Here is a 15523-nt window from a genome sequence, read left to right as displayed (position 1 = left end):
CCTCTTCTTCTCTTATATTAGTACGTCTCTGTTCTCGTATATCAAGTTGTAAAATTGATCATTGAAATTAACCCTTCTTCAAATTACGGGGGATGAAATGGTCTCACAAATATTTAAATTAAGTCTTTAATTGATATCATTTTTTGTAAAAGTCACAAAGCAAATTTCACAACAAACCATCTATGTATGTGAATAAGGGTTGAAAATATTTAATTCAATCACAGAAGGGTTGATCGTAGAATAACAAACGAATGCAGTATTATTTTATAATAAAAATTCACAAGCATCAGACTGCCAAAATTCAACGACCATCGTGTGCCTGGTAAAGAAATCAATCTTCCAGACGCATCCTTCATCCCTGCACGTTCACCGCTTATAAACAGGCATCGAGTATTTGCCGAGGAATAGAAAATTGACTCGCGGGTGGAAATTCAACGTTTCGAGGGGGTTCGGGGCCGTGGGTGGTTGCAAGAATTTCGTCGCCTTCCAGTCGTGTCGAGTGTGCTCTCGGTGTTGGGTGGCTGGAGGGGGTGAAATCACGTTTCCGGAACGGTGGGTAGACGCGTTCGACGATTTCCGAATGTTTCCCCGGAAATTCTTGCCTCGCTTGCCGGGTTCAACACGCTTCCGTTGGTTTGTACATACCGTCGCGTCTCCCTTTGTCCGTCGGGGTTGAATTTGCACGCACCCCTTCCACAGAATCGTGCTCGTTTTCGCGTCTGATCGACGCGAACGAAAGCTACTCGTTGCGCCTCTTTATTTCTCCTCTGTTCCTGTCGTACGAATCCTGGATATTCTTTACGTTTCCTGTAATTTCCCATTTCACCCTGCTCTTTGGCTAATTACGGATATAAAATTCCATCAAACTATTCAAAAAATCATCACTCGACTTCAAGATGAAATAATATCCTCCACCCCGGAAGGGGGATGTTTTTAAAGGCAACAAATAAAACCAAGGCCTGTCTAAATATACTTTGGAATCAGGAGACCGGAATCGAGCAACCCTTACTTACAGAATCAACCACCAACAAATAAATAAAAAGCCTCCAATCGATTTCATTCCCTCGTTTCTTCTCTCTAAGAAAATATCCCATTTTTCTTGCTCTATGATTCATTTCAAAATTGAAAAAGGGGTGGTTCCATTTCTCAAGTTCAAAGCGTTGAATAATTTCCAGTTCTTCGTCCACAGACGCGATCGTTGTCTTATCAATAATTACTCTTCCACCCTTTCCACCCCTATCCGTGGAAACATGGCGTCGTGACGTTCGCTTGATTACAGCCAGCCAAATGGACGAACGAGTCCTGGAGGAGGACGTGTGTGGGGGGTAAAAGGGACGATAACGATGTCCAGGAAAACGATAGGGGGGTGGTGGTTGCGAGGCTAGCGGTAACTCAAGGGTGGGAGAAGAATACGAACAAAGAGTGAAAGAGAGACGAGAAGGGTGAAAAGGAACCACCCACAGAGCAGAGTCCGACAAAGGCTCGGCCACTTGTCCGATCTCTTGGATCTACGCAAATAGACGCCCACTACGTCGGCTTTTAACGTTCAACGGGTTCCTACATCTGCCTTGATCTCTTTCTAATTTTTTCGGAAATTTTGCAAATTTTAAATACGTCAAATCGAAATGGAAAATTAAAAAAACGAAACATACTGCATTGTTCGAAAGATGTTTTGAAAAGGAAATAGGAAAAAGCTCGACGAGCGAAGAGGCAAGTTAAGGCATCGGCATTGATTGGTTTGTTTGCGAAGAACACACAAACCAATACACGAGAAGTCGACTCGACTGGAGAGAGAGGGAGAGAGAGAACGGAACACGCCGACGGAACGCAGCGTGCTAATATTGGCGCGGAAATTACGTAAAACAAAGGAAGCGTGCCGGAACTCCGTGTCTCTCGACAAATCGGCCAATCGATCTTCGCCCTTCGCTCGGCGAAACTTTCCAATGAGAAATCGAACGTGCCGATACCTCGCGAGAGTCGTTCCGATCATTTCAAATCGTTCAGACTCGTCTAAAAATGATCTACTTTTCGAGTAATTAAATTTAAAAACTCGACTCCTTCGAAAAACCCCCGTCGAAACCCTTTTCGAATACTCGAAGTCACCATTTTCAATTCTTACGGGCCAAAGGACGAGCCCTTCTTTCACGAAATCCGATCCGTGCCGCAAAGGGAAGAACCGAAAAGGATGGAGGAGAGAGAAAACACGGCGGGGCCAAAAAACGGCGGCACTCGACGCGCTTTTACCTCGGTTCGGGGAAAAAGGATGAAGAGGAAAGCGGTGGCGGAAGTCGGGGCCAGTCGGTGAGAGCTTCTATCGGGGCCCTTTCGACGAAATCCTGAGCGTGCCGCTGTTTGTCGAGCGACCAGGTTCAAACACACGATCCCAGCACCGTACCTGAGCCACGAACGTTTACCGTTTACCTGAAAAAAAAAAAAAAAAGAAAAAACCGCGGCTTTCACTGGAAAGCCGAAGAGACGCGGTTATCTTTTCGTCGTAGTCTGACGAATCGTTGCAAGATTATTCTGCTTTCTGATGTTTTATTTTTCTCCTTTGAAGTTTCAGCTTTGCGCTTGAATTAACGCTACCTAATTATCTGCGATATTAAATTAAAATTAACCCTTTACTGATTCCTTAGCTAACTTTCAATCGGTTTTTTTTTCAGATTACAACGATTTTTCTGGCGCGAATGGGGATCGAGATGACGGGATGGCTAAGGAGACGGGCGCCAGGTAAGTCGATTTATCGTTATGCAAACAACCGCTATCATCGCGCGAAACTCTGTTTCGTATCATCGACCTAAGACTATTCCGCTAGGAATACTTGGATCAATTCGTTCTTTCTCGATCATTGGCCTCGGAGATCGTAAGTTTCTATCGCAAACCGTAGACAATATTATTAATAATATTGAGAAAATTGAAAATCTGTTGATGAATACTTATAGCATTTAATGAGACGAATCGATTGATATATAATATGTGATAGATCATTGGGTTATTTTTGAAAAAAATCATCAAAAACCGTCCCGTCTACTCAGAAACTTTTACTTTCTTTTCTTCTTCCAAGACGCAATTTACAATTTCTTATCATCAATCACGTTGATATCGCTTCTCAGATTACTTGGAAAATTTTGCATTCGGAACGGGACAAAAATTTCGAAGAAATGAAATCTTTCAAAGTTTATCTGCTCTTGACAAGATTTGCTCTTTGATAAAATATACGATTCGAATCAAAACAGCATTCCATTTTGAAAGGGTTAAAGACATCGTGTGTACAATAGAAACGCATCTTACCGGAAATGCGCCACCAAACAGGAGCGTGAAAAGAGCAAGGATTACCAACGATAGGACTCCGTTAATAGACCTGTTTGCGCGTCATGAGAATCCACGTTTGAAATGCGGGGGTAGGGGTGGCTTACGAGAAATTCGGGCCAACTGTATAGCGAGGGTGTTCAATGAGGATCCGGCTTAAGGATCGCGGCGTTTAACGCGAAGCGCCAGGACCAACCCCTGCGGCGCGACACCCGTCAATAAAACACCCCATGAAATGCTAACTATACGCGTTGCGGCCTGCACCCTTCGTACCGTGCACTTACACCCCCTTTTTCTAGGGGCTCTGTCTGTCTCTGGTTGGAGCTGATCGATACACAAGTATTTCGCGATCGATTTCAACCTGGTCCAGCCACCCTTAAACAATTATTTGGACCAATTGTTTATAAATTTAAATTTTGGGTGGATGAAGATGATGAATTGGTGTTTCTATTTTTTTTTTTTAATTTCAATTGATTAACCCTTAGTGACCTAGACTTGTAAAACATCCCCAATAGTATTTCTTCTAAAGTTGGATCTACCGATTTTTAAACTAAAGAGTGTTATACACCAGAAAATAATATTTAAATTATTTTTATCTTAGTTTCGAAAATTCTTCCTCCTTCGAATTTTGCAATTTTCTATTTCCCGTAACCCCGGAACGGAATAACCACCCCGCTCGTAAAGGCAGTATTAACAGTTGCAACAAAGACTTGATTGAAAGTTCGAAACCAAGACACAGTTGTCGGACCGGGTGCGTTTCGATGTTGATCGCGGATGAGTCGAGGAAAGAAGGGGTGCAAGGTACGTGTAAAAGGGGATCCCAGAGGATTGGCCAGGGAATTAGCAGGAATATAGCAGCATTTAGTAGAGCGGACGCAGAGAATCCATCGAATCGAATGTGACCGCCCTTGTTTGTTGAACGCGCATATACATACGGGACATTTTTCCACGCGAGCAATGATCTCGTTATTTGTTTCCAGTCGTAAGGGGTGAGTCTCCCTTTGCGTTTCTTCCACGCGTTGATTTTCATGAACCGAAGAAGATTTATTAAGTCGAATGATTTCAAAACATGGATAGTCTGAAATAATTTCATCACATAGATGAAATATTACAAAATGGCACTTATGGTACATCAATTTAAAGCTTAAAGTACACTGAAAATTACTACATAAAGGTATTATAAATATTCTGACTACAAAATGGATAAATCAACTCCTTCACTAATTAATATTATCCATTAACGAATGTCTTATTTTTATGAAACCTTTATATATTAATGTTCTTCAAGTCTTAAACTTCAAATTGATGCGCGACAAGTGTTATTTCGCGATACTTTTATGTCATCATCGAAGCTTCGTTTCACCGCAAGTTTCGCTAAACGACGAATTAATCAAACTCGCGTTTAATAATTATCGTCCACGACATTATACCGGAAGGCTGTCCGTCGAACGAGTTTCCAGCCGCCACGAAATCACCCGATTTTGCTTCGTTCGATAATTTATGCGCCCAAAGCAAACACACAATCCCCGCGTTTCGACCGGTTAAAATAATTCCGTTGCCGGTGATTATTTAGAGGCCCGGGTCCGGGCCAGGATTCGCCAATCGAACTGTGAACGAGGACGATCGTTAAAAACATCCTTGTTTACATTTAATAACGACCGGCCGTCTGTTCCCGGGATTTTAATCGGCCTCGTTAACGGTAATTATTCCTAATCAATCCAACGCTCGATTCGTTTTAATTCCTCGCTCCTCTACCCGATCGAACGTGATGACGTTCGAAACGCTTTTTCATTTTATTCCAATGGGACACGCGAAAGATGATTCAACCTGTTAATCGGGTCACGCTCTTTTATCTCTCTTTGAAAAAAAGATGATCGATTTTTCTTTGTATGATTGATTGAAAAGTAGAAAGAAAAATGGGCCAATTTGAAAAAACTTCCCTTGCATAATTATTCTAACAGAATTATCTAATTTTTTTCACTTGAAATTTGGTCACATCTACTTTATTAATTAACAGGATACGATGATGTATTAAAAGTGACGGATGAAAAATGATAATAATTTATGGAATGACCGAATGGATTCACCTTTGAACGATCATAATTCTAGAGGACGCGTTATCGTGTTAGAGCCGGGTCCACTCGCGTTCCAGAACAGGGTGAAATCTATTATCGTGGAAGTGACCGTCGTGTCAGAAAGTCTTGATGGATGAGCGGTGATTAATTATATAATGTCCAACCCTCCCTGTAACCGGTGGTACGTCGGCTTTTCCCGATGGTAAACATAGCAGACTGATCTCTCTCTCTTTCCATGTTGTCTCGATTTCTGACCAAGGAGAACCGCGAACCATTCGAATTGACGTATTAATTTTCTAAAGTGGATAACACGAGGCGGTATCGTTCACCGATGAAGGGAGGATCGATCGAGAATCCTCGTTAATTTCGATAATGGAGACCGACGGTGGATTTTTCGCTATTCCCTTCCTACTTACCGCAGCTCCAATGTTTGATCGTTGAACCGTGTTTGAATTTTGCGTTCGAATATTTGAAATTTAAAATTGTATCGTGGCTCGTGAAAATTTCAGATAAACTGATATTTCGTGGAACGCCTTGAAATTATTTTCCCCAAAAATTAATTTTTGTTATAATTGCCATCGTACCATTTCAATTATGCAATTATATCGATAGATTGCACTGTGATTCGTCGAGATTTCAAATGCATCCTCTTGGAAATCGTTTAACTTTTAATTTGATCCGAAAATAGTAACGAAATCATGGAAACAACCGATCTCATGGCTGGGTCCGTTCGACACGCACGCGAGCAACGTGCCGTACAACGCGTAGTGTGGATTTACGAGACAATGATCAAGAGATGACCGTGGTCCACTGCAATTACGGAAATGGTTACTCGAGGCAATCAGGTTAAACTGGCAAATTGCGATCGATCGTCCTTTAACCGTGCAAGGAACTTCGCAAACAAAAGATCCCCAGAATCTCGTACATTTTCACAAAAAGCTTAAATTATTAAAATTATTATACCATTGCAAAAAATTTCTAACCTGACGTCTATAATTAAATTTGTCAAATTCATTAGAGGGATGAAAATTTTTAATTTATGAATGTTGAATAGATGAATTGATCTTGTACGAAATTGAAAATGATACATAGAATGTTAGTCGTCTAGAAATGGCGATGCTGTGGTGAAACGTGCCCGTCGGTGTAAAGCACGGATTTATGCGAGGATAACCATGGGATGACCATGGTCAGCAATCATTACGTCGATGGTCGCTACAACGGATCACAATGAGCTCGTGGTAAACGCAATCGATTCGATGGTCAAGGGAAGAATTCAGAACACAATAGCTTCGTAACATTTCAATATTAATATCAAACATTTTATTCTATCGTACAATATCAGTAATTAATGCCAATTTAATCCATATTCCATAATTATTTTTCAAAAATTGGATCATTTATTTGTCTTCGGTCCATGATAACAAAACCACCCCCTACGAAAATATCCATGAAAAAGATTCTTCTCTGATCCAGCCAGTGTATAATTCTCTTCATCGGATATCGATGTAATCCACTTTTTGGTGGAGGGGTGCAGGTTCACCATACGCGTAGTAAAAATCCGTCCGAGGGGTGAAATCAGGTGTGACGGATCAAAGGCGACCGCACATGTTCGTTCTCGCGGCTGATTCTCACCCCCGGCTACCCTTAATTATGCACTGTTATCCGGTAATACGATTAAACGACTAGCGAATTGTTTTAAACGATCCTTTTTCGTTACATGCTACAGAGGGGTTGGAAACGGGGATCAAAGGATGATCGACCGAACTGTCCACGTGTTTGTTCAAGGTGCGGCAGAGAGTATGTCGTTGTAATTCGTGACGCGACTTTGTTTCGCGATTCGATTTTGTTTGTTATCGGTAAATCTAAACAAATGATCGCGATAGAAGCCATCCCCTTTGGACGGCTACCGCTCGCTGATAACGCGGAATCCGTTGCGGCCGGTATTGCAAATCGCCGAGCGAAGCTTATTCGCGCACAGCTGATTCGCAAAGCTTGCGCTTGTTACGTTCTCGAGCTTCGGCAAATATTGGCCTGGGAATGTAAGCGAGGTGTTCGACTTTTTCGGCGCGACGATTTCGTTGGGCACTTTGTGTGCTTCGATCACACTTTGTGCGTCCGAATTCCCATCAGATGGGATGGAGATGCGCTATTATGGTCATTCGGTGCTTCTTTTTTCTTCTTTCTCGTTAAATGGTACTTTGGATGCTTAATTCTTTTGTTTCAACTATGGAAAGGGAGAATTGAAGTCACAAATGTCATTTAATTTTTTTTTTTTAAATCGGGGCAAATGATCCAGAATAGTGTTATAATTAAATGTTAAAGCATAAGCGTTTCGTTGCACACCACCCTACGACAGACGTTAAACGAGTCCAATAAGGTTCTAATACGCGTGAACCCCCGTAGACTTCCTAAGCTAAAACCACCCCATAGTTACACCCCAACGATACGGTTACCGTCGAGTTTACCCTTTGCACTTCATTATAGTTGAATAAAGCTAAACGTCACGCACTGTGACCCGCGAATAATTGCCGTGAACGTGTCAAGCCAATCCACTGTCAATACGAAGACATTCAATGAAACGACTATCTACTGTTGACATATAATTATGATTAATCCCGAAATTCTTTCGCGAGTTTGAAAATTGTTACACCACTCGGCAAAGGAGAGAGATAAATTGTATAAAAGAGAAACGGAAAGGATCTTCGTCAACTGAGAACGATCGAGCGCAATTCTCGGAGACGAAGGCTTCCGCCTGGAATTCATTTCGACGAGAGGCTCGAGGAACGCGTAACCCCTGTCTCAGGGGGTGTTTTAATATTTCATAGGCTGGTGCCCCTCGTCGTTCGCCGAAACGACGTCTTCGCTGCCTCGGTTTGCAACAATTTTTCAGAAATATAAAAGAAAACCCTTCTTCTCCGTTCTGAAAAACGCTAATCGAGGATCCGAAAGAAATTATCTATCGTACCCTTAATCAACCATCGACCCTCCAGAAATCCCAGCTTAATCTCTCCCCTATGCAAGCAACCGAACCTCCGACGAAATGGACGCAGACAACATACCCTTGCAAGGAAAAAAGACGTTCCATCGAATCGCGACCCAGTGAATCCGTCTCGATTTCGATCGGCAGCTTGCCCGCTAGCCCAGTGAACGTTCCAGTCTTTCCTCGAGGGATGGTCGACCATCCTCTTCCATTTTCCCATGATTTTCCACGAGCGACGAGGAGACAACAGGGGAGGGTTGGTCTCGTTGAAAAGAGCGAAACGAAAGGAAAGGACGCGAAGCAACGAGGTGAGGAGAGGAAAGAGCCGGCTGCCCGGCGGCGGTGGTGGCCGAGCGAGGAAAGCGTTGCCATCGCTACGCCTGGGTATCAGCTTTGCCTTCTGGTTGGCCCGCGCCCGCGCTCATGGCCCATGAGACTTCGCGGGGTGCAAAACGCGCTTGGCCGAGGTATTGACGCGCCTTCGTCCAACTGAGACCGGCGTATGCAGAGGGAGAGAGAGAGCCAGAGGGAGAGCCAGACGACGAGGGAGAGACAACGGGAGAGCCAGACGACGAGGGAGAGACGCGTTTCGAGGAAGGAACAGGATCGCGTCGATTGGCGATTCGGTTGGTCGGAAAGAGAAGAATCCATCTGACGAGACGCGAAGAAGAGAGAGATACGTCTCGCGGGGCAGGGAGAAGGAGTGAAAGGGTGAAGAGAGAGAGAGTTACGGAGTGGGAGAGACAGCGGGGAGCTAGAACGCAGGCTCGTTCAACATGGCCGACGCTTCGTACCCCCCACGCTGATAAACGTGCTCATATTCGCTGATAGCCGCTCCCACACGCGTCAGCAGTCGCGTTTTTCCCTCCTCTTCTGCCACGCTCCTCTCTCTGGCTGTATGTGTGTTCCTTGCCTACTTGTTCCTTCAGCTCGTGAACCCGAGTTTCCTTCTTTTTTTTTTTCCCCCACTGTTTCTTCAAGAGATCCTTCCTTGCTCCATCTCTTTGGTACCTCTTTACAGGGGTTGTTTTCGACTGGGTATTTATAATTGGCCAGATTTTCATTTCCTCCCGGATGGTTCTGTGATCTTTAGGAAGATAGTTCTCCATCTTTCTTTTGATATTTATGAAGTATGGAGATCTTCTTTTTTGTTAGAAAAATATTTTTTTGAAATTGGACCATTTTATATAAATTTTGGTATCTTCTTTCACATTCAGCGGTTCTAAGTTTATTTCTTCTTGCATCAGGTTTTTCTTCTTCTCGAAGTGAATTTCAGGCACTTTCGCGTTGTTTCTCAATCTGTTTGGTGAAGATTCTTTCACGAAGCCACTTTCATTCTACCCTTCTTTTACCTCATTTCACTTGACGCAACGTTTTCCAGGAAAGTAACGCGTTATTTCGATTCTCGAGAGGGACTTGCGACGAAGGCTCTCGAGCACACTCGTACGAGGTACCTTCATGGTGGCGTATGGGGAAATTATGGGTCTTAAAACGCTAGATTATAAGCGTTGGGTAACGATAACCAAACAGAGACGAAATCGAATCCTATTTTCTCTCCAAAAAATAGAGACAAGTTTTGAATAAATGGATAGAAATTAACGTTTAAAATTTTCCAGTAACGAAGGAGATTGACAAATTAATTAAAATCTTTTGGAAGTGGAAGTCTAATGGTTCTATTTTAATTAGTGAAAATTAAGCAAATAACATGTCAATCGATAGTCAACTAAGATTATTTTTTTAAATACTCCAAAATGTGATGATTATTCAATTAATTTCTCAATACATCATCCATTTTATTTTCAAATATTTTCTATCTTTCCTGCAATCGATTAAAATCATACAATCATCGAATCTTCCACTTAAGTCTCGAATAATTCACCAACGTGGATTGTGTATGGCGATGCAATTAGACACGCGAGATATCCTCCAGACGAGAAATTTCAATTTCCAGTCGATCCTCGACGAAATTGGCCAGTATCTCAGACCCGCGGGGATCCGTGTCGCGGCGGTGAACAGCGTAGCCGTACCGGTAACGTCCTGCTGATTTTATTAACGGACGTCCCATTAAGAGCAGGATTACATTCTAATTAACAAGGAGTTTGTCCTGCGGCCGCGGCCCCTAATCCGTTTACGAAAATTTCAATTTCTCGGCCGCACCTAAGTAAACCGGAGCCGAGAGCTACGCTGCTCGAAGCCGCCGCGAATTCGACGGACACGTGTACAAAGTGTAAACCGCCGACAGACTTTGCCTTTCGTCGCCAACCAGTTATCGACATTTCGCTGGTAATCCTTGCCATGGACAAGAAATTACACAGGAACTAGAGAAAAACCTGATGGAAAAGAAATTCAGGGTGGCAAACATCCTTTGTGACAAAATAGGGATTCTTCTTTTACCAAGAATTCATTGTTCCTTGATGATAGATAGGGGTAAGGGTAGACAAATGAATGTTGCGATAATTTTACCCCTTTTTCTGAAATTAATTAATTTCATAATAGAACTTGGAATTCATCAAATAAAAACTTTTGGGGTTGCATCTTCCATTAATTATTATTTCTATCACAATCTGATTTATGATATTTTCCCTCATTTCTAAAAGAGTCAATAAGTTATTAAGGTTGTTTTATGAATCACAACAGTGATAAAGATAAAAAAATGCTGATATAAGTGCAGAAACATGTATCATAAATTATAAATGACATATACTTATTGAACAATGATCGAGTTTCAAGAATATGAATCATAATCTTTGACAACGAAATTGTTAATTAAAAATGCAAACGTGACGTTACAAAACTCTGAGCACTTTATTAACGCGTGCAGAGAAAAAAAAAGCGAGGGGAAAAACTAAACGAGAAACATATTTCAAACGAATACGCGAAAATTTTCAGCGAAGAGGCCGGCAGATAGAGATAAGTAACCTCGGCTCAAATATTTGTCCCATCCGCTAGAGTGTTGGTTAATTGTAGTAACGTTAATTAAAAGGGGCGCTGCTGGTATTATGTCACGCGTGAAACAGAATGGAATAACATTTGCCTGCTTAAATCCTCGCACGGAAAAATACACTAAACTCCTCCCCCACTTTTCTTTCTTTTTCATCGATTCATTGTCATTGTTCGTGGAAATTCCTTTTGTCTTCCCGCCGTAAATTTACCATTTTACCTCTTTTTCAACCGCTTCAATTCCATTAATTCTGCCCTGATTAACGCGTTGTTAAATCGTCGGTTTAAATAGAAAAAGAAAAAAGGATACCAAAAATTTGATATCAAATTTATAACAGCAATTCCAGCAATTTCTTTTAAAAATGACAAAAGTTATTGCTTAATGGAACAACAAAAATATCTTTATTTTCAATTCGAATCAGTTAAATTGTTTTCAAACGATGTTTAAATAAAAAGAAAAATTTCAATTGATCTTTTTAGTATTAACAAATAAACCGAAAATACTCGTGCATATATTGTTCTTTTTAATTATCTTTGCATGAGACAATGAGGGATGAACGAACTCGCGAGCTCCGCGATCCAGTTATAAAATTAAATTGAAAATTATACGCGGCCGTGTGCTGTGCGCGATGCCGTGAAATATATCAAAATTTGTTTGCAGTTTTTATCATGTTTGCCGTGCTACGAATTATATCGTATTTCCATAAAGCCATTACACTCCATTAAAATGAAATTCGCAACGCGACGCTAATCGATCGCGCGTACCCGGAAACTTTTTGTTATTACGAGTTTATCGTTTCATGATTTTGTTGAAATAATATAATTTTCATTTGATTTTTAATATATTCTCCCCATGGATGATCTATGAAAAATTACCATTTACATTTCGAACTCATTCGTTAATTAATTAAAATCTTTAATCAACGTCTCTGGGGAATTGTATCGATTTTATTGCCTGCTAATTATGATTAACGCGTCTGCTACGTGGTTTAATAATTCAGTAATTTTCAATGATTCATTGCAAGATTATATAAATATTTTATTTAACGAACTTGCTGATAATGGTAATAATTTTTTCAAAAAATCCACTATCTGGTTAATTAACAAAATTAAATTTGAATTAATATAACATTTCATCTTAACTCGTGTAGAAGTTTTCTTCAAAGGTTTATCGCGACAATCATGTAAAATCGTTCCGATAGAAGTCATCGTGAAGACACGTCACGGAAACTACGTCGATAATAAAATTACTTAGAAAAACGCCGGACATTTGCGCAGCTTTCATTTATGCGAGAGTTAAAGCTACAATAAAAATCGTGATCGGCATGTTGCACTTAAGAGGCGGCGTTAAGTCGATATCTCTTATCAGATATTATTCAATCGTCTGTTAAACATCGTGCTATCCACACTATCTGATACAATATTATAGTTTTTAAACAAGGAAATATATTTTACACTAAAAATTATCCACAATGAAACAAAAGCAATTAAATAATTATCCGTTGAAATGAACTCGTATGAAGTTTAAACAGCTTAAAATAATGAACACACAACATTTTCCTCGTTCCATTCTTTTAATTATTTGCACAACGTGTAAATGTTTAGTGTACGTGTTTCATTTACATTTTGTACAATATCTTGGAATAAATCGTGTGTTAACAAAATGGTAACACGGAAGGGCTTTGTCACGCGACTAATATACGCTAAAATATAAAGGGAAGATAAGAAGTTTCGGTCGATCGTTCGTCAAATATTTGCGGTCAATACGAAAATCAAGCTTAACGTTAATACTTTTTTCCTCTGTTTGTGTTTTATTAACGAGTCGTTGAAAAACTATTTGCAACGAATACAGAGGGAATTTGTAGCAAAGCTGTTCTAATTGTAACCAGAGATACGTACACAGCTACTACCTTACCTCAAATATTTGACTCGACCGTGACGATGTCGGTTAATTATGACGACGTTAATTAAAAGGGAAACTGCAACAAATTCGATAAAATTATTCACACTGTCATTGCTCCACGCTTGTTTCGTCCTGGTGAAATATTTATCTTTAAAAATCATTTTTCTTAATTATTTCTGATAATTATTAACCTTGTCATTTTAACTCTTAAATTCTTATGAATCCTTCACAATTTTAAAAAACATTGAATTATAAGCTTCAAAATATTAATACCATCACACAAATTGCAACCGCCCGAGAAGATATAGCACTCTAATCACGTGAGTTGTAAGTGTGCAATTCCCAACCACGTGCATTACGCGCAGTAATTACTTGACGCAACAAAATGCGATTGCATTAGTTCCAATCGCGTGAATTGTAATCGTACCCAGCGCAATGATTCAGTAAATTATGATTTCATGATATATAATGCGATTTTACAGTAATTACTATCCTTATCGATCACAAAGATAGCAAGAAACTGTAAGATTCTCTAAATTAAAAATTAAAGAAGAATTCCACGTGAATGTTGAGAGAGAAGAATATTCTTATGACGATTTAAGTCGCATCGCAGCTTCCTCGGTCACACATCTTGTCACTGATTCTCCGCGAACCTTGACTCCTCGCCTTTGCTGGCGACGTGAAATTCACGCTTGCGCAACCATAAATTAACGAAGCTGCAAATTAGCCTGACTAACACCGCGTGCACATGTACGCCCGTGCAAATATCTGCATACAGACGGCGCAGTGCAGCCGTAAGCTCCACGCGACCCGTGAAATGAGGTATCGATATCAAAAGGATCAAACTACTATATCTGTCCCCGTGATCGAGCCACTAAACCATACGATTCTTGTAGAATTATTGTAAATTTAAAACTATTATACCATCGGGGATGAAAAATATTTTTTAATCAAAACTATATTATATTAACGTGAGGACTATTATTTTCAGTCAATTATAATTTGAAGAATTATTACACTGTTATATAGTGGATAATTTTGGGTGTTGATATAATAGTTAATTTACTATACTGTTGAGTACTATTAAATATCATGCTACTATACCACCCATCATATAAATATTGAACAATAGATAACCTTAGGAGTTGATATAATTGTTAATACACCTACTATACCGTGTTGAATACCAATATTTGTACAGTACTATACCGGCTCCTTAATCAACCATGCCATAAACATATAATCCTTCCAAATACCGACGTACCAGAATCATCTTGAGCAACTATACCCTCCAGCAAGCACAGCAGCGGTGTCCTTTATCCATCGCAGCCTTCCGTTTAATATCCTCGAATTAACGAGTCCGCTTATCGTCGTGTCCCGAGCTCGCCGCTGATAAAACCCGTCGATGAAGCGTTAAATTCCATGCGAGGGGACTTGGTATCCTCCTTGGAAACCCTCGCGCGGAGTTTCCACGCCGTGGAGAGGTTACAAGCGGGGAAGAGCGTTCGTACAGTTCACGCACACAGATCCGTTCGGGTTTTCTCCTCTCCGTCGATATCGGCGTTCCCCTCCCCTCTTTAACTGTTCGTGACGGCCCTCCAACCCCCACTTTACCTACAATCTCGCTCACAACCCCCCACTTTAACCTACAGTCACGCAGAAATCCCCACCATCGAGGTATACTCATCTCTGTTCCTCTAACGTGCAACTACTCGCTCGATCTTCCCACCTTCTCGCATCCATCCCTTCTTTTTCCCTCCTACCCGCCTCTCTTTTCTCCTTTACTCCACCTTTCATCCGGTGTTCAACCTCGATCTTTCTCACTTCGACTCTCTCCCAGCGATACAGTTGTCCTCGTTGCTCCTCCTCGCATCGTTCCTTTTTTGTCTTACCTTCTTGTGCTCATTTTTCCACCTCTTTTTCATCGTTTCTTACTTCTTCGCCCCACTCCTCCATCGTCTCACGTTCGCTTTTCCTCCTACGTGCCCATCAACTTCTACTATACTTTCGCTGCTTCTCTGTTCAACACAGAGGGTGGGAGATCTTCTGTTTCTACTCGTTCTTTCTCCTTCTGTTTTGTACTGTTTCATTCGGATACAACAAAACGAAGAGCGTATATCGAACGAGTGCTCTACAGGGTGTCCCATGGAAACTAATCGAGCCATAATTTTACCAAGTCTTTGTAATAATTGAAAATGGAGGGGGTAGTTTTAAAAAAAAATTATCTCTAAACACTTTCATTATGAACGGAATGAATCTAGTTCCATTGTAATTTTGTTAATGACCCATTGCCTCTAATGATACCATTCTTAATAA

At 40.8% G+C, this 15523-nt stretch overlaps 1 long non-coding RNA gene across 3 annotated transcripts in view; it reads left to right on the top strand.

The window, feature by feature from the left end:
* The window catches only part of LOC117606206 (uncharacterized), a 100789-nt gene that overhangs the window by 60420 nt on the left and 24846 nt on the right, over positions 1-15523 (top strand). For all 3 annotated transcript variants that reach the window (XR_004581927.2, XR_013062123.1, XR_013062126.1), the window contains exon 3: positions 2664-2730. This is a non-coding gene — a long non-coding RNA (uncharacterized LOC117606206). The remainder of the gene's footprint in view (positions 1-2663; positions 2731-15523) is intronic.

Source organism: Osmia lignaria, chromosome 1, assembly GCF_051020975.1.
Source record: "Osmia lignaria lignaria isolate PbOS001 chromosome 1, iyOsmLign1, whole genome shotgun sequence".
NCBI classification, from domain to species: Eukaryota; Metazoa; Arthropoda; class Insecta; order Hymenoptera; family Megachilidae; genus Osmia; species Osmia lignaria.
This window is presented reverse-complemented; position numbering and strand designations above follow the sequence as displayed.